The sequence below is a fragment of the Hyalella azteca genome, unplaced genomic scaffold (genome assembly GCF_000764305.2).
Source record: "Hyalella azteca isolate HAZT.00-mixed unplaced genomic scaffold, Hazt_2.0.2 contig8774, whole genome shotgun sequence".
NCBI lineage: Eukaryota > Metazoa > Arthropoda > Malacostraca > Amphipoda > Hyalellidae > Hyalella > Hyalella azteca.
This window is the reverse complement of record NW_025938859.1, coordinates 860,987-880,393: the sequence shown is the minus strand read 5'-3', so window position 1 is coordinate 880,393 and position 19,407 is coordinate 860,987. Positions and strand designations below refer to the sequence as shown.

The window sequence follows — 19,407 nt, the reverse complement described above, 5'->3', positions numbered from 1 at the left end:
TGGCCTAGGATCTGGATGCACGAGATATAAAAGTCTGGACAACTTTAATGTAAGCGAATCTAGTTTTTATGGCCATCAGACACGCCCACAAAAAGCGCGTTCATAGGAAGCGCAGCTCATCACCGCTCACACTTTGCTGGGCAAGCGTGGCGTGGCGGCTCCATGCTAACACGACCGTGATTAAATGAGAAATGTAGTTTTGAAACACATTAAAAAAGGAAAAAATAACAATTTTCAGCGTGTGAATCGTGTAGAAATTGAGACATCAATCAATATGAAGATGAAAAATTTCTTACTGAGACAACCTTTGAAACATCATGTCATCTTATGAGTGCGTATAAATAAAAAAAACTCAATTTATCAATTGTGGTTCACAATTGAAGAATGCCGTAAATCATTATGTTGGATGTAATTAAATCGTATCAATCAACTCGATGGTAACTTAAATTTCAAGTTACACATATTTTTCATTTCATTCGTGCTTGATGCTTTGGTAATTGTTATAACTATAGATTGGACGTTTCTTCAGACAGTTGCGTAGATATAGGTTGGACATCATTGATACCTGTGATACTTGACCAATACAACAGGAGATAATTCAATAACTTACTTGCAATAAAATTTTTCCAAATAAATAATTGAAGCAGCAAATAATAATTTCTAGCCTGAATAAATAAGTAATCTCGTCTTAATAAAATGTCTCGCTTGACAAGCTACATCCCGTAAGTTACGTGTGCTTTAGCTAAACCAAGTTGATAGATTTGCGTGGATAGCAATACAGAGGCAGAGCACATGGTTCTATGATCGAGACACGTGCACGGATTATACTCGCACCTAAAAATTAAATACAGCATGTAAATTAAATACTCCTGCAATATAATAATTACTAATGTTACCAATTTACCGTTAAAACATAACCGTCAACACGCGAGCAATAAATAAAGTTGGGCTTCATTCATTGTGCCCAGGAACAGAATCGCATGCTAGGCGGAGATGCCTCTAGCGTTATAGCGTGCAACTCCTCAACCAGCATTCCTGACCTGCCCAGCCTCTGCTTGACTTACAAGGAGTAGAACGCGCCGTTAACTGCAGCAATTTAAGCTCATACGAGTAAAAAGTGGCTTCGTTTACAATGGGGTGCTGAATGAACTATACAAATTGACACACGAGTCAGCAGATCTGGAGGGCAACTGACCGACCTAAAGTTGTGAGGAACCAGCAGGTGTGACGCAAGTGCATCACAACAAACGTCAATATCGAATAATCTGGATCATGCAGTGAAGCAAACAGTAAGGTTACAATACGAACTATCCAAAAGCGAGAGGAAGAAAATTAATATCCATTCACATGTAACAGCTGGAGTTTTCACAAACTTATCTTGGAGGAATAAGAAGTAAAATTAGAAATAGCAAATATCATAGAACGAGGCAGCTAATTTGAATCGACAAATTTTCCGAAGGTGAACAAGTATGAGAAGTTGAATGAGTGACATATCATAGCAGTCATTCTTGTCTCCTACATTTACGTAAAATATTCTAAAACTCTCAATGCAAAACAGAAAACACTTAGCTATTGATGGCAAATCTAGGTTACCTATTGGAACCCCACCCTCTTCAATATCCCTCATTTTATTTAATCCGGCGCCTTCTGAAATATACTTCATTTAATTCTATTCTACACCATCTACTGAAGTTATTCTTCATTTAGTTTGCCACCGCACCCTCCCATGCAAACGATGGCTCATTAAGTAGGATTTGGTCGGTGGATAGCTCCTATAAGTGACCATGTGGTGCAACCAAATAGCTCAGCCATAAACGATCATGCAGGTAAAAACTAAAGAGAAGGCAACCCATGGCATGAATAGTCTTATGTCTTGCAGAGAGCTGCAATGATTCCTAGTTCCATCAAAGTAAAAAGAATAACGAATCGTTTTCTTTTCAGTTTAAACGATAGAATCCTTCAATTTGTCCATTATTGAATCGCAAACCATGCTGACCGCGTTATTTTGGCAAATCTCATACCGTATAAGTTTTTGTATCCTCTGAGAGCATCAGAAAAACTATGGGATAATAGCCATAATCAGCAGAATACGAAAATAAATAAAACAGAATTACCATAATTTGTCTGTTAGAGTAAATTGTTTAAAGCAACAATTACTGAAAAATGACCGGAGTGCCGGAGATGGTGCTCAATTCCTGGTTCGTTGTTTTGTGCAATATTATATCATCATACTTAATTAATACTTCGCCATAAGTTATTATGAGTAACAGCCTGAGTTTGTGAACAACAGGCAGGTATGAACGAGTGATTGTCCGTACGTCGAGACATAGAATTGATCGTCAATCGATCGTAGAAGAGATCGTTAGTATGTTGGTACGCATATGCGATCGCTGGTGCCTGGTAGGCCTGTATGTAGAAGTGATCGTCAGTGCGACTGTTGGCATGTACAAGCGATTGTCATTAGTCCTGTAATTAGAAGTGATCGCCAGTAGCTCAGTATGTATAAGCGATATTCAGTACGTCTGTTGTCAAAAGTGATCTGCGATGTATAGCCAGGCGAATCGATCAGTCGGTAAGTGCTACCCGCCTTAGGAAGAAAGATGATTTACGCACGCGTTACACGTCCGAATAAAGTGGAGGCGCTCCCACGCGCTCCATAGCGCCACTCCTACACACGCGTGGCATGCGCGTCTGCAGCTGCACCTGTGGCGACGCCCTTGTGCGTGCATCTATGGGTTCTAGAACCTCATTAATTAGAATAGATGATCAGGGCAAGTTAGGCTGCATCGATGTTGAGGAGCAACAAGTTCAGGTATTGCAGATTTGTTCAGCCTTTCATAAACAACATGTAACTAAAATAAAAAAAAGTAAATTTCAAATTATTTTTGTGCAAAAGTTTGAGCTATCGCAAAGACTATAGAACTGCTGTTGCACCTTGTTAAAAAAAATAATTATAAAACAGACGGTAATCATTCCATCATTACAAATTCCTTAAAATTCATTTTTATTGAGCAAGAAGACATAATGAGCTGAAAAAATGTGGGCTCGAATATTCATGAACGGCTTTTCGAAGCTGTTTATACACACTGCATAGCACAAACAATTATTAATATTTAAGATCAAAACATTCCGTCATTGATGCCTTGTCAACGGTATTCGCAAGCATATTGTAAGGGCCTCGGTTTTCGTAAATGGGATTCGCGAACATAATGTAAAGGTCCACGGTATTCGTATATGCATATATGGGATTTGCGAGCAAATTGTATGGTCAGGAGTATTCGTAATTATGACTCGCAAGTATATTTTGAGACGCTTTGGAAGAGTGCCACGTGCGGATAAAATTACGATCTATGCCTTTAACGAGCAGTACTGAAGCAACTTGAACTCCTTAACTTTACGCCCCAGCTTTCACTTTCGCTCGTGCTGCGTTAACCAACTACAAAGGAGGCCAGATGTGACAAAATATTATGTCGAAAAATTATTATATTCTTTCTCGCCGATGTGGGCAAACTATCCATAGCGCACTGTCTGATGTCAATCAATTCAATCAGTTCGAGCACATAACAAAAATTAGGAAAGAGTTACTCGCACCGGTTTTATTACTAAGCTGTTGGACTCTACTAAAAGAATGATATTATGATATAACTAACGGTATTGACGTTTAGCATTCAAGTTTTCTAGATATATAACAATAAATTATATTGTTGAAATGTTCAAAATGTTAAGTCGCTCAACAAAGTATTGGTGACTATTCGTCGGCTAATCATACCCTTAAATTTCACAACGTCAGAGAGCTAAGGAAGGCCAGGTTCAGACAATATTGTCCACCCATGATCGTATGATAATGTGCGATTAGACATGACAGGCGTCGACGATGGAGTTGGGAGGTCGAAGCAAGAGGCCCAACACGGCTGCTGGTTAGGCGCGCGCTCGGTCAAGGTTACGGAGAAGCAGCCAAGTCAACACAGATGGCTAAACTAAACGATGAATTTTCAATCGATCCTAATTTATTCAGGCTCGTTAATGCATTATTGGGCGATGGCAAAAGATCGTCTGATTCCTGAATGCGCCTACGAATAATAGGATAAAGACTTTATTCGACCTTCCAGAGATAGGGAGTTGGAAGCGGACAGGTGTGAGCATGGCCGAGGGCGCATAAAATTTTACGTCAGAGTTCATTCATCAATTTAGGAGCTCCGATTCTGGACCTATTCAGCTTCGATGATCGCGACTTGCCCAAGTTATCGGGAATATAATGAGCAAAAGTTGTAGAATAATGTTAATGTACCAATAGCAGGTCGTCTCATGGCGCAAAATCGACACGATATAATGCATTGGGTACAGTATATGATCAAATCTCAGCCAATTTCCGGAGACTACAACATCGTAAAACGCAAGAGGAAAGTTGAATATAAACAGGAAAACGTTACATCTATTTTTTATTCAATTTCACCCAGCGAGAGCTTTTCTTTAGATAGCGGTTGGAGCATGACGCCAGCAGGGTAGAAACTTGTCATAAAATTAAGACGACTCGGCGTACAATTTGCGTAACGTAAACAATGTTTAATTCTTGCTGATTACAAAAGCGGTATGAAAGTTTAAAAAATCACTAGGTAGATATCGTAAGGATATATATATTATGTATATACCAGAACGGGCACAAACGGCGGTGGAATTGAGTAACTTGAACAGGATCGTTACGTTGGAATCACTGCATATCGCACACGAGGTCAATTGCAGCGCATGCGTAAGAAGAGTTATAATAAAGAGTAAAGTGATAAGGAGACGCGACATGGCCACTTGTTTATGGTTTGGGGCATCCCTGAAAGAACTTGATTGTGAGTTATCCCGAACGCTAAATTTTGAACGTAGAAAGGTCACCGGTTTGCCCAATGAACTAACTAACACGAGTTAACTATTTCGCAACAACGATGGCAATATTGCATAAGGTTGCGACGAATTAGTATGTACTCATATTCATGAATATAAGAATGGAAAGCAGTGTTTAGTGATTTAGTTAACATTTTTAAGCATTGAAACCAGTAAGATGCTGGGCCCTGATTTAACGAGCACAACTAATCAGGTGCATGTCCTATTATGAAATACTGAAGGTTCGATCACGACACAATATAACAACAGTGAAATGAAATTGAGAAAAATTGTGAGCCCACGATATAAAATTCCAATTAAAATTTGAATGTTGGGTTTTAGGTTTCATTTATAAATTCACATAATCCCGACAATTTGTTGATCACACACTAAAATAGGATGCATTGACGAATGACGATACATATACGAGCATAATTCAGTATTATTGCAAAAACAAAATAATATTCTAAGGTAAGTCGACATCAAGAATGAATAATACTCGTGCTAGTAAGATGTTTCGTCTCCATATGCGGTTCGTTAAGAAAATACGAAAAAAAGATCCGAAAGCTACCAAGTGGGCTCATAAAAAACTATCGCGTTTGTATAAACATGTGAGGGCGGAGTGTTACGCAGCAGAATAATGATGAGCCGCAGTTGCGCTGTGCCTAAAAAATAGCAAGAGGGCGTTGCATCTTAGCGCAAAGTCCGTTTGTTGCACGCACCGAAGATCGAAGTAAAGTGTCGACCGCTTACTTAACTCTCGTCTTAGTCCTTAACGCTTAACTCTCGTCTTAGCCCTTAACGCTTAACTCTCGTCTTAGTCCTTAACGCTTAACTCTCGTCATAGTCCTTAACGCTTTACTCTCGTCTTAGTCCTTAACGCTTAACTCTCGTCTTAGTCCTTAACGCTTAACTCTCGTCTTATTAGCCCTCAACAGAACTTGGTGCACAAACACAAGAATTCGGAGGTGCAACTGGAGAGCGTGTGCAACTACATGTTAATATCGGAAGTGGAGCGCATATATCGACATTAAATTCGATCAAATTGATGGAATTATATAATTTTAAATTATAAGTTAAAATTCGATGCGCATCGTTAGGAAATTATGATGTTATGACCGGGTAATTACACATAAATAAAACTTAAATATTATGGCATGCTTCTACATGGGAGAAAAACAAACAATAAGACGCACGACGAAAATCATAACCCACTAGCAATAAAGACCATCAATAAATAAAAATCGTCAAATATTATTATTAACCGATTATATAGGCCACCCGTGGAAATCTTTATTATCCGATTTTTCATTAGAACCTTTGGTCTCATATATTTGAAATATATGAGCTTTGAAGCTCATATATTTGAATATAGCTTGTAATTCCCGTTCCCGGTGGGCTATGACCAATTCTGCTGAATACAAACAAAGGAAATCGAGAAAGACATTACAGAAGTCCATGGTGAATACAAACATTTCAGGAGTCCATATTGAGGAATATTTCTAATGTTTTTAGAAGCAACGACTGATATTGGTAGAGACTGGTAGTCGTTGACGTTATTTTAGTTCAAACTTTTATGTCGGTGAACATGCGATTTTATTGTTAGTATCACCATTGTAATTGCGCAAGTAGCGCCGGCCTCGCATTATTCGTACCACAGAAAACGGCAGGGACTTGGATAGCAGCCAGATGGTCGGACAAGGCAAGATGTCGCGCCGTGCACTAAGAAACGTCATGTCAAGAGAAGGTTTATAATACAAATCTCAAGGTTGACATCACGCTAAGTTGCACTTCTGGCATCTCCAAGGTTCATGAGGTAGAAAACAGGAAACGATATCAAAGACAATTGACTTGCGGTCTGTTATGTCATTGCACATTGTACGTGCGGTGAAGCGAGCCTGGTTGAAAAATTGATGAAAATACCTCTAGTTGTGCTTACCTTCTTCTTAAATAAACTATTTGGAAAAGATGTTTAGTCAAAAATTAAAATTCTTTATAAATTAATGCCCTCAAAATTGCTACAGTATACAATAATTTATCAACCAGTGTTCCTATATCTAAGAAAGGTTTTGTTAGAAGTACCCTATATAAATATGATACAGATGTCATCAGCCCCTCCCCCCCCCCAAAAAAAAAAACATGCACAACACGCATGCACCTTGTGAGTGGCCCCAACTGACCGCGTTTTAGTCAAGTACAGTCGGAACCATATATGGAAATGCGTAACACCTAATCTTAGCGACTTTTTGGGCAGTAAACATTACCGTACATTATAATAATATTTTAACTCCCACAAGTACGACTCTAGTCAAATATTAATTGTAGTTGAAGGTAAGAATTACTTTGTTGAATCACAAATAATTGCGTTGATTACAAATGCAATCAGTATTGCCGTTGCCATATTTCAGGAGGCAGAAGCAAACCGTTATGCGATATCGTTACCTTTATGCCATTCAAGAACAACTCAAACAACAGGATTAGATATAAATAAGATAGGGAAAGGTCTTCATAAGAGATGCTTAATAAATTTGTTTTCGCCTAAACGTTTGGAGCCGTAAATTATAAATAAAACTCTAAAAATGGTTTCAAGTTATGTGGGACATGGTAAAAAAACGGTGCATGGTTAACTTGGAACGATTAATAATTTTGAATTTCAGGGAAATAATTTGCTCGACGCGACGAATATAAAACGGAAGTACTGTAGATACTCAATAATTTTTAAAGTGATTTTCGTTGAGAAATTGAGATAGTTTCAACCTGAACCAACCTCAAAAATTTTACAACCAAATTTTGAAATAATTTTAATTCAATAGAACAGAATTAATTCCAAACAGAAACTAAACGTTTTATCAAGATTTGTAAATTAATAATTCACTTCTTACATGAAATTTTGTATCGTGACCTCAAAAAGACGCTCATGCAGTGACAAGGGACCGAATTACAAGAACCAACATGATGCAAAAAGATGAATGTGAAGGAAGTGCCCCAAACACCTGTCCCCTCGGGCCTGGGCACTCGAGGGAAGCGGAGGGGAAAATGAACGAGGAAACCCGAGCAAGGAAGTATCGGACGATCGCTCAACCGCGACGGCGACTAAACGATAATTGGGCGACTCTCGGGATCATCTTTTGAACATCAGAAAAGTTTGAACTTTTTCTATTGCATAAAAGTACTGCTTTTAAATCCCGCAAGAAAATAAAACCAATTAAGCAAAGTGTTATTGGCCCTAATTTATTACCTTGTTAGGTGTCGGTGAACAAATACGAATTATAGTAGAAGAATAAAGAAGAACGATAATAGTCATACATCAAACCAATACCTGGATGATAGTCATCATACAACTCTTCATTGTAAAGTAGTTCGAACATTCATGATAAACATATATGAGGAACTTTCATTGTTTAGAGACACTGGATATGCAAATATCGGATCTTGAAAATGAAAATTGTAATTCGTACTTCCGAAATAGAGCAGCTCGATAGCCCCCGGCGCGGGCTGGCTTCAGGGTCGTTACAGACGCATGGGGAGTGAAAGATTTACCGTCGCACCACGTCACTTCCGCACTTAGCGCACCAACAAATTAGCGTGTAGTGCGTCATCATAGCAAACTAGTGCGTCACGCGCCATCATAGCAAAATATCTTGTCACGCGCCTTCATAACGAACTTGCGTGCAAAGCGACATCAGAACAAATTAGCGGTGTACGCGCTATCACATCTAAGGCTCTCATTAAAAAACTAGTGTTTGCCGCGCTCTCACCTGAAAACACAGATAGCGTGTGCCATGCGCTCACATGACAATAAACTATCGTCTTTCTCGCTCTCACACCACAAAAAGATAGCGCGTGTCTTGAAAGCCTTTGAATTGCCTTTACTTTGACACAAGGCATACGTACGCTTTCAAATGGTATACTCTTGCACTGCACAATCCAGATTAAATAAATTAGGCAACTTTTTCGGTGAATAACACTTTTTTTTAATGTATCGGGCTCCTTAATTGTATTGATCATTAGATTGGTGACAAAAAAAATTCTAACGGAACCTCGTGTAAAGAATATAAATTATAAATCATACAATCATACACACAAATTTGTTCGGGCTAATTTTATAAACGAAAAAAATTATTCACTACAATATTGAAAAAATGGTTGAGTGAACTGTACTGTGAGAAAAGAGCAGAGGCAAATAATTTTATTCGTATAAACAAACATGTCAGCCTCGATATGACATTTACAATATCAATATCATAGTCAATAATGATATTATGTTATTTCAATAACTCGATTTTAGCTTCACGGCTGCACGAAGCGTTTTTAGTTGAAAATTTGATCATATTTGTTATTTTATTGCCAAGAAAACTAATAGCTTTTATGATCTGTAAATCTGCAGACAGTCCTGGGGAGTGGCGGAGTTGCGTACACGCAAGGGGCACAGCAGCTACGCAAGGGGTACAGCAGCTACGCAAGGGGTACAGCAGCTACGCAAGTGGTACAGCAGCTACGCAAGGGGTACAGCAGCTACGCAAGGGGTACAGCAGCTACGCCTGGCAAGTAAAAGTACAACCTGAAGGTCGGTCTCCAGCTCGACGTGGAGTGACCATCCAGGCCACGACCTGCGCAAGCCTGCGCGGCTGCTACTAACAAACAAAATTAATTACAAAAACTTGCTTTCAACGACGAGCATTCGGTTCGTTCACTGATGATAAATACTCAAATATGAGAGTGGTGAGGCAACAAACCAATTTTGAAATCCACAAAACAAATCGATTACTCTCTTGTAAGCTCTATGACTGCGTGCTAAAAATTCTGTTTCTTTATTCTGAGATCGCGAAAACCCCATTGGAAAATTCAGAACCCTAAAAAAATTAAATAGAAGCATTAATTCAGATTTAGCCCCGAAATCGATATTAAATATATAATATTAAATCGATATGAGAGACGAAATACAACCCCTTGACAGAATGAATTTTTTAAAAAATGCATGAATAACTCAGTATTACCTCATTACGACCAGAAGAAATGTCATCAAAAATCGTGATCACGTATTACTGATGAACTGATGGCATTATTCGGATTGCATCAAGCTTTCACCTCGCGGGCTCTGTCCGTCACTTAATTGGATTGACATCGATCATCATGAAGTCCTGAATCTTATTACATTAAATCGCTATCATTCTCCATAATTTAACATCATATTAACAACAACATAACATCATATTCTCTCCATAATTTAAGAAGATGCAACAACTTGAATGAATACACGTTTTTTACTGCGTTATTTATAATTGAGGAGAAATTCACTTGAACTCTCAACAAAATTGTGCTGGTAAAAAATTGTTTAATTCTATTTAATGCAACAAAGATTTATAAATAATTCATTGCCACCACAAACTCACTTCTAGGCATATTGTCACATTATATTCCCGGCACATGTCGCGTACGAGGCATGATACACCAAACATCTCGTGAAAATGTGACACTAATTCCAGCCGAAGTGCAAACTCACTTCTAGGCATATTGTCACATTACAATATTCGCGGCACATGTCGCGTACGAGGCATGATACACCAAACATCTCGTGGAAATTTGACACTAATTCCAGCAGAAGTGGCTTCGTGTATTTACGATCAAGTGCCAGCGGTATCAGGAATAAATACTTGATTATAGCGAAGGTCAGCCTGGCGAGCTGCGCAAACGCAATTATGGATCGCTACTTGTGCGGCGTTGCAATTTCTTTATCAAAGCTTCATCATAAACGCAAATTAATATCCTATCATTAAATAAAAATACATGTATTTGTCAAATTCAGTAGTCCCTTGTGAGGAGAACAAAATTTAGGCTGTAGGCAATCTATTGAGATTTTCAATATAAATTTATATTAAAATCATAGATTTTACTATAAGTTTCAAAACCTTCAAGGATTTCAAACAGCGTTCGAGAAAAATACAACAAACGTAAAAAAATTAAATTAAAAAATTAGATTCTGGCATGAATATACGCCAAACAAAGTAGATTCCTCTGTCTGTTGCGAGACTTGTTTGCGCTACTAATAAACAGGCAAATGTTCACAAAAATGCAAAACTAAAGCAACTGCAAGTTACTATCTTCTTTTGTAGGACATCAACAGTGTGGGTGGTGAGAGTTCTATATGGCAGGGTACAGACTACACATCACCCTTATGTCATCTCTTTCAGGCGAGAGTTAACTTATACAAGATTACCGATGATAGTGTGGGTAAACAACTTCCCAGCGCAACTAACTGGCCTTCATCAAATGACAAAATTCTGACTACACACGATTCCTACACTCGTTGGGGTATAACTTCTGTGCACAGAATCCCAAAACACCAATCTGTTGGCAACACTCCGCTTGCACAGGATCTCTTCAAACCAATGTGGTGGCCACCCATAAATGTGGCGGTTTCATAAAACTACACATCGTTGCCGGCATCAGTTCAGCCAACACAGCGCGCCAGCAAAACCTGAAACAAGGCAACACTCGATCCTTGCCGATCGAGGAGCACAATGATCAGGAGGACATATCAACAGAAAGGCAGGATTCGGTTCAACATCGACCTTATTAAGGATCGAAGTGTAGGCGACCGGCCTTGAGCTGCATTCACCTTGTAGAATTTGCGCAGTGCATTAAAGACTTGCAGCTCTTTCTCCTCTTCTTCCAAACTGCACTGCATGACTATATCTGCAGCAGGTATGCCACTGAATAACAAACATATTGGGTTAGAGAAGCCAGGTATGGCCATCGGCAAATTGTGTACCACAAATCATATAGTATACCACATATAGTGTACCACAAATCATATAGTAACTAAAGAACAATTATAATTAACTGGTCACCAAGGCAGTAAGATTCCAGTTTTTCTGGCCATCTTGAAAAATATTCAGGAAGTTTATCATTAATTAACCAGGATACTTAAACGTTTATCATATCATTCTTAACTTCACAAATACTTTCAGTTCCAGCTTTGTAAATGAAATATATAATTTATTCTACAACATGAACTGAATTTTATTAAAAAAAGTCTTTCAAAAGGTGGCATTCACGCATGGTCATTAATTCGCTACAGACGAAGAGCATTGCTCGCAGAAAACCACAAACGACTGCGCTGATGCTGGCAAAGATACCACATTATTTCGATAGTTTCGGAGGAGTGATGGGGTGATCAGCAACAGAAATGAAAATGAGATGATGAAAAACAGGAAAGTAACAGAAAAAGAATGTCCTTTCTATCAACCAACCGTTCTACCACGCATTATGAACTCACAAACATAGCAGATCAACTCCCAATAAGAGATCCTCAGTTACGTGCTAGTGTGAAACAATGTCCCTGTAACGAGAAAATGGTACGGGTTTTGACCAGCTTAGACGCGCGCCAAAATACCTTTTGTAGACGTAATACTATTCACTTTGCTCATCATTCAATCAGGAAAACTTGAGAAGCATTATTCGAAATTAAATTGAGCCACTGTTTTAGCGCGATTTCAATATAACCTCATTAGTGTTGCTTTATCGTTGTTATTATTAGCCTCAGTCGCCATCATCAGGATATATTTTCTTCAAATGGCTCTAGATTTCCATTGCACGGCCTTTGGCCTCCTCAAAGCTGCTGTTACGACCATTTTCGGTGCTGTTCTATGCCTCATTAAAGGAGGACTGACGTCAGAGAAACGGCGTACAATCGATCACCATGACGAGGTAAACGTCACACGTTTCCAGTTAAATGACGTCAGCTAGAGTCGACGCACTTCAGCCATCCATCATCAAGAAATGAAGTAGCTTTCTCGACAGCCACTTTTTAGCGTTCGCAATGGAAGATACAAGATAACTATAACTAGATAGGCAAGCAAGAAATACAATTTGATAGGGGCTAAGTCTGGCTAGGAGAAACTGTTAGTTAATTTATACAGAGACAAGATCAAGTCAATAATTAATACCGAACGTTGTGGCTGGAAATGAAACTTTTCAAATGGGTGGGTTTCTTAAAAAAAAATATTATGTGAAAAGAGAATTATTAACATAACATAACATAGTGATGTCGGCGCTGAAGAGTAGGCCTGATGTCAGTGATGTGACCTGTCGCCGATTCTTACTTTTCGTGACTTGTTCATAGATCTAAAATCGTGTCATTTGACCGGATCTTTTCAGGACTGACGATAGTTTGAAATAGCTACTAGACTTCGACCGGGTTCGATATTGTGGGATATCAAGAGTAAAATGCGTCAATTGAACCTTGAGAACAGGATAGATGCCAAACCGTTCATATTGCGGTCAATTTGCAACTGCACGATTACAGAGTAAATCAGTAACGGAACAGCACACACAATCGACTTCTCTACTATAACACAGTTCCGTCAATGTACGTGTGAAAGGTTACAATTGCCATTCGATACACAACGGATTTCATTCGTGAATAACGAACTACAAACTAAGCAGGCATTTATTTGGAATGACTGATATGAACCTACATATAAAAGATGCTCAGCTCATTTCATCCCTAGTCTTACAAGGACGCTTAAAGGGACAAAGCCCCGACGTATTTCTATGGGCACGCAGGAGGAAGCAGCGAGTGGCAGAACATTCGGTGGTCGATAAATTTAATTTGGAAACTGTGTTGAATTAATGGACTAGAATTAAAATTCACACATATATTATCTTACCTTATCCCCCTAGAAGCAATCTCTGTATTTGATTTCAGTAAAACTTTGAGCTTCGAGTGAATAAAATGAAACAAATCTAACTTATATCCACTGATTAAACAACGCCTAGACGACGCAAATATTTACTCTTAGCGGGATAATAAAAAAAAAAAACACATAATAAACCTATCATAAAAAAAATCAGCTTCACTCTCAATAAAGCGAACATCAAGCAACTAACCTCATTTGAGTAATAAAATCAAAAAACCTGCCAAGAGCACTATTTTATTTATGTTCCAAACTTACCTTTAAACGGAGATGCCGATCTTCCCATCATTTTTGCATTCTATTAAACTTTGAAGCATCTTTTAGTTCATAGCGTAGCAATCATCAGGCGGTAATTTAACGGTCAATGCAAGCGAGGTATCCTAACCTAACTGATGCGCACGCGCCAACCGAGTTTCTTGCTAGCGAGACACACTACCAACAACCTTCGTCAGCTGCAGCGCAGCAGCTACTAAGCGGCGAGTAAGCGCAGAGCGGCCGGGCAGCGCTGGCCCGATTTGGCTGGCATGCACTGGAGTTGTTTTTTGTTCATATAACAGGCTATTTTTCGTTGTTAGCGGGTATTTTAGTGGCTGTGTATATTTGAGTGCACATAATTTTTTATGAGAATTTGAGTGCACATAATTTTTTTATGAGATATTCGTGAACGCGATCAACAGGGAAGAGGTTACTGCAGGAACATGCTTGTCATTTTATCGGTATGGAGGTGAAACATTCAGCAACAGTTTATCACAAAAAAAAAAAAACATTTTTTTCCGCTCGTGTTCTTTTATGTTGAATGAAATACCCTTCTTTAATCATGAACAGGATGATTACAAAAATTCAAAACATTCAAATTTAATAAAAGCGATCAGAGTTTTTAACACAAACATAAGAACTGGAAAATTTGGTTATTGAAATACGGATTTTGCGTGCTGTTTTCAAAGAATGTATCAATGCCAGCCCCTTCCTAATAACAATCTTGATAATCGAGGTCAAACGAACAAAACATGGCACACCTGCGCTAAAGCAATAGTCAATTTAACCAGGCATCTAAGTGGTTGAGGACAATATCGTGTGTGTAAAAATATATCATATCGTGACGAAGCTTTTAAGATCCCAGGCTCGTTATAAGTTCATGTTAATTAAGAGAGCACGCAAACTCATCCCAGCCTTGTATTAATAATTGTATTCAAATTAGACGACATCAATTAAAATGCTGAAACAAGAACTTATAAATTGTTGTAATAATAAAAACAATACTTGCAGTAAAAATTAAATGAATTGTAGTCGCGAGTGAAGATTTATTTTGAACAAAACGAACAAGTAATTTATTAAGGAGATTATTTTAATATTCCTCAGCGTAATACCGTCAATGAGAAGTCAATTCAATAGGTAATGAATGAGGTTGGAGGTCAGCCTGGGAGCAAAGGTCTGCACAACCAACAATATCCTTAGAGATTACATCTACTATGAGATTCTAGTTTCATTAAATTTATATTGTTGATTTAACACAACTCGAAAAAGTAGGAGTATGAATACTCGAATGTCGGCGTATGAAATCAGTTCACAATAATTTGAAGGACAAGTGACTGATAAAAGCGTATTGAAGAAAAGATGGGGCGAGTGCTGGGTGTTCAAAGGCTGCGAGATGGGTCTCATAATTTGAGAACAAAACAGATAAGTGCCCATAATTTTAAAGGATGAGGCACCCGTGAGCTTGCACTGAAGAGCGAGCAGAGTACGGAATAGAGTAGTACGGTACAGCGTAAAACGGAGCAGCGTAGTACGGAGCAGCGTAGTACGGTACAGCGTAGTACGGAGCAGCGTGGTACGGGGCAGCGTAGTACGGTACAGCGTAGTACGGAGCAGCGTAGTACAATACAGCGTAGTACGGATCAGCGTAGTACAGTACAGCGTAGTACGGGGCAGCGTAGTACAGTACAGCGTAGTACAGTACAGCGTAGTACGGATCAGCGTAGTACAGTACAGCGTAGTACAGTACAGCATAGTACAGTACAGCGTAGTACAGTACAGCGTAGTACAGTACAGAGTAGTACAGTACAGCATAGTACAGTACAGCGTAGTACAGTACAGCGTAGTACAGCACAGCGTAGTACAGTACAGCGTAGTACTGTACAGCGTAGTGCGGAGCAGCAGGCAGCGACCGGCTGGAGCCAGGAGAGCTGCAGGCTTCATGCGGCGGATGAGTCAGAGCGCTGGAGTTGGCCGAGCTGGCGACCCACAAGGCAGGACAAGGCTGCACGTAACTCGCCGCCGCGGCCCCTGCTTCCATAACTCGTGCTACGGCGGCCTGCTGGACAACTGGGGGCACCAGTAACACGGCCACACCAGCAAAATGATTTGCTGGTGTCAGGCACTAGCGACAAGTGCCTGACACCAGCAAAACATATAGTCGCTAGTGATGGCACTAGCGAGTTACTGGTTTTCTGAATATCCAGAAATATTTTGCTTTCGCCTGCAGCATGTTTATGACACCAGACACCAGTAAAGTTTTGGTATTACATTCGGCATTTTAGTATTACTAGCAATATTTGAAGTCACCAGCAGCATGCAGATATCCTCAGCAACATGTTGATACAATTAGAAGTAATTGGTTGATAACGCAGGGCATCATATAGCAACATCAGAAACAGGTTTATACACTAGATGGATGTCGATGACACTAACAACATGTGTTAGTACATGTGACACATTGTACTAACACTATGTTGAGGTCACCAACACCATATCAATGTACTATAAGCAACATGCCAATTTTAAAGCATGACCGAAATGCCAAGCACTGAGAATGCATATCAAACAACAGGCCAAACAGCTACCAGAAATAAACCAATTGTAACATACCAGCCTCACCAACGCATTTCTCAGCTTTGTTTCAAGGCGTTAATTATGGCGGGCGTTCGCCTTCGGCACTACGAACACGAGACGCAATATCACGAGCCTGGCTGCCCAAAACCTAAATAATTCTTGGCATTTCCTTAGGATGACGTGCATAAAATTTAATGGCTTCTTTAAGAATGCAAGACCGACTCCGCTGCTCCCATTTTTTTCGTTGAATGAACGATGAGCAAGCCATGCGACGTGTCAACTGCATTCGATCCATGCGAACGGCATGACAAACACAAACTTCCTTATTCATTAATGCCACGGAATATCGTTATCATTCGTCATTGAAAAAACGATTTCAATAAGCATTATCACTCATTTGCGTAACTAAATACGTTGTAATGGTATAGACTCCAGTTCTAAAGAATATTTAGTAATCGAAATTGTTAAAAAAATATATATATATATTATTATTTTTTGTAATACTCAATTATTCAGATTTTTATTCATAGCAAATTAGTTAATTCATAATTAGTAGGTTCCTATTTATGTGTAATCGGTAATTTTATGGTGTTCTGCACCGGTGTGCGATGATTATCGTGTCACTTATAGGTTTGTGAAAGAGGAGGGATACGAGCGGGAGAAGCCAGATAGCACCGGACAAGAGACGAATGAGGCAAGCGTCATTTCACCTGAATTTCTACCAATTCCTTGGTCACTTTTCTTCTGGATGACTAGATCAACCGTAAAGGCCTAGGATCAGTTATAACGCCGTGTTCCTGAAATGATCAATCATAAGAATTGCCTTACTACGAACCAAAAATGCAACTCGTGTAAAGACAGACGGTGCTGAAGTGTCCTTTGATGACGTGAATTATTTCTTAGTAAATCTTCGTGCTGAAAAACGAATCGAATCAACTCTATGTAAGATTGCACATCTTTGAATATTAAGAGAGCTTAATGGACGTAATTGGCCGCGGTGCTGATTCCGTTGAATCCCCATCACCCGTAACGGTCCCGGCTCATCAAATGAAATCATCGCGATTGTGGGAAGAGTGGAATATTTACTTGAAAATTTGTCATTGAAAGAAAACCGCATCTATACCTATTTGTCATTGTATGATTTAACGGCTAGTATCTGATCAACTCTGGAGACGTCAAGATAACCCCTGTAAGTTAAATATAGCATTTGAGACAATTGCTGTATTATAAAGACAATTGCTGCAGGGTGTGGATCTTCCGTGTGATTGAATAGAACGATTATTGTTATTTATTATATTGAAATAATTATCTTTTATTGCAATAAATGTTTATTTACTGAGGCCTTACAATAACCTTTGGTTTCAGCGTATTTTGTTCATGATTATGACTTCATAACTTGCACCATGATCACCTGCAGCCAGGCTGGTGTCAGATTATCTCGCCAACGCAATGTATAGTAGGCTAACGATCATGGTCAGTACATGCTAGTGGTTCCCCGCTACAACGTTGCTGGTAACCCCACAATAAACCAAGTGCATTATAGGTCATGCGAAGCCAGCACAACGAAAATAACGCATTTGCTGTGTCCCCCAATAACCAGGCGTGTATAGACATTAATTACGAGTGCATGTCCAGAGGTCATCAACATTACGTATATTTAAATCAATAGCGATCGACCTTTTACCAAGTGCTTCCTAAAAACATGTTGCATGAATCTACGAAACAAGGCGGTTGTGAATATTATAATCACTAATAATAGTTAGCAAAATGTCAATTTGGTTCAGTTATTAAAGTATGACGCTGCGATTCATGCTAAATGCGACTTCCTTTTTCGAACGCGCGTGCTAGCCATGACAATGAAGCCATTACGGAGGCGGCATTGCAGTGACAGTAATGAGTCATGGTTCCATGTAGGGGGACGGGCTATCAAAAAGCAACACGAGCGATCGTTGTGATAATTGTAACCTTGACGTGACGATTCGACGTCGCGGCATGCTTATCGCCATCATGCTCGCTGCATGCAGTGGTGAGGGATGCATGGCATCGCAGTCTACGACCTGAATAATTATCTTCATTAATTACAGTAATCAATTAACAACGATATATTAGCGCAAGGAACGTAAACATTGCAGTCTATGAACTGAATGATTAACTCCATTAATTAAAGTAATATATTTCCAGGAATATAACAACAATAAAGTAATGTATTAACAACGGTGTATTAATTATGGTGCGCAATGAGCGATAAGTGACAACTACGTCCAGCAAGTTCAAAGTACAAAAAAATATAACTCAGTACTCACTGAAGTGAGTGACAGAGAGCGCATTTTCTCGTCGACGAAAACTTGAGGTCACGGACGGACAAACGGACGGACGGACGGACGGACAGACAGACAGACGGACATGGCGAGCACAATAGTGCATTTTTTCCATAAATGAAAAAATGCGCTAAAAAGGGGATTGATGTCTTGGTTTTCACGACACGATAAACTCTAATCTGTAAATGATGGCCAAGCCGCCTCGACCAGGAATGCCCTACAGTTCGCGGCTTGAAATCGAATGTGTATTGGTGATGATTGATGAATATGGTTGAACTCAATGATGAATTTGAGTTGCTCCATGATTCAACAACCTTGCTTTAACAACAGTAGAAGTTCAAACCCATGCACCCCATCCCGATACGGGGCCTCCATCTAACGATATCAAATTAAGCACTTATACACGTAATATTTTATATCGAAATAAAAAGGAATGTATAATATTTATTGCGCGACAAGACAGCGGTGTCTCGTATGCAATTCCGAAAAGGAATAGAAAGAAAAATATGTATATAGATTACAAGACAGAGAGCAGCTTTTTCTTGCACCTAAGAACAAGACAATCCCTAACAACACTAACAGGAAAAACATCTTCAAAACACCGATTGTATGGGAATGCAGTTTGGGGATGGAAGACTGCACCAAGAATCCTTGCACAACAATATACAATATGATTGCGGTACTCAGAATAA

General features: G+C 39.2%; 1 protein-coding gene across 2 annotated transcripts in view; it reads right to left on the bottom strand.

Annotated features, from left to right (window-relative positions):
- Window positions 1-19,407, bottom strand: part of LOC108676679 — a 66,343-nt gene that overhangs the window by 6,774 nt on the left and 40,162 nt on the right. The gene's annotated exons all lie outside the window — the stretch shown is intronic.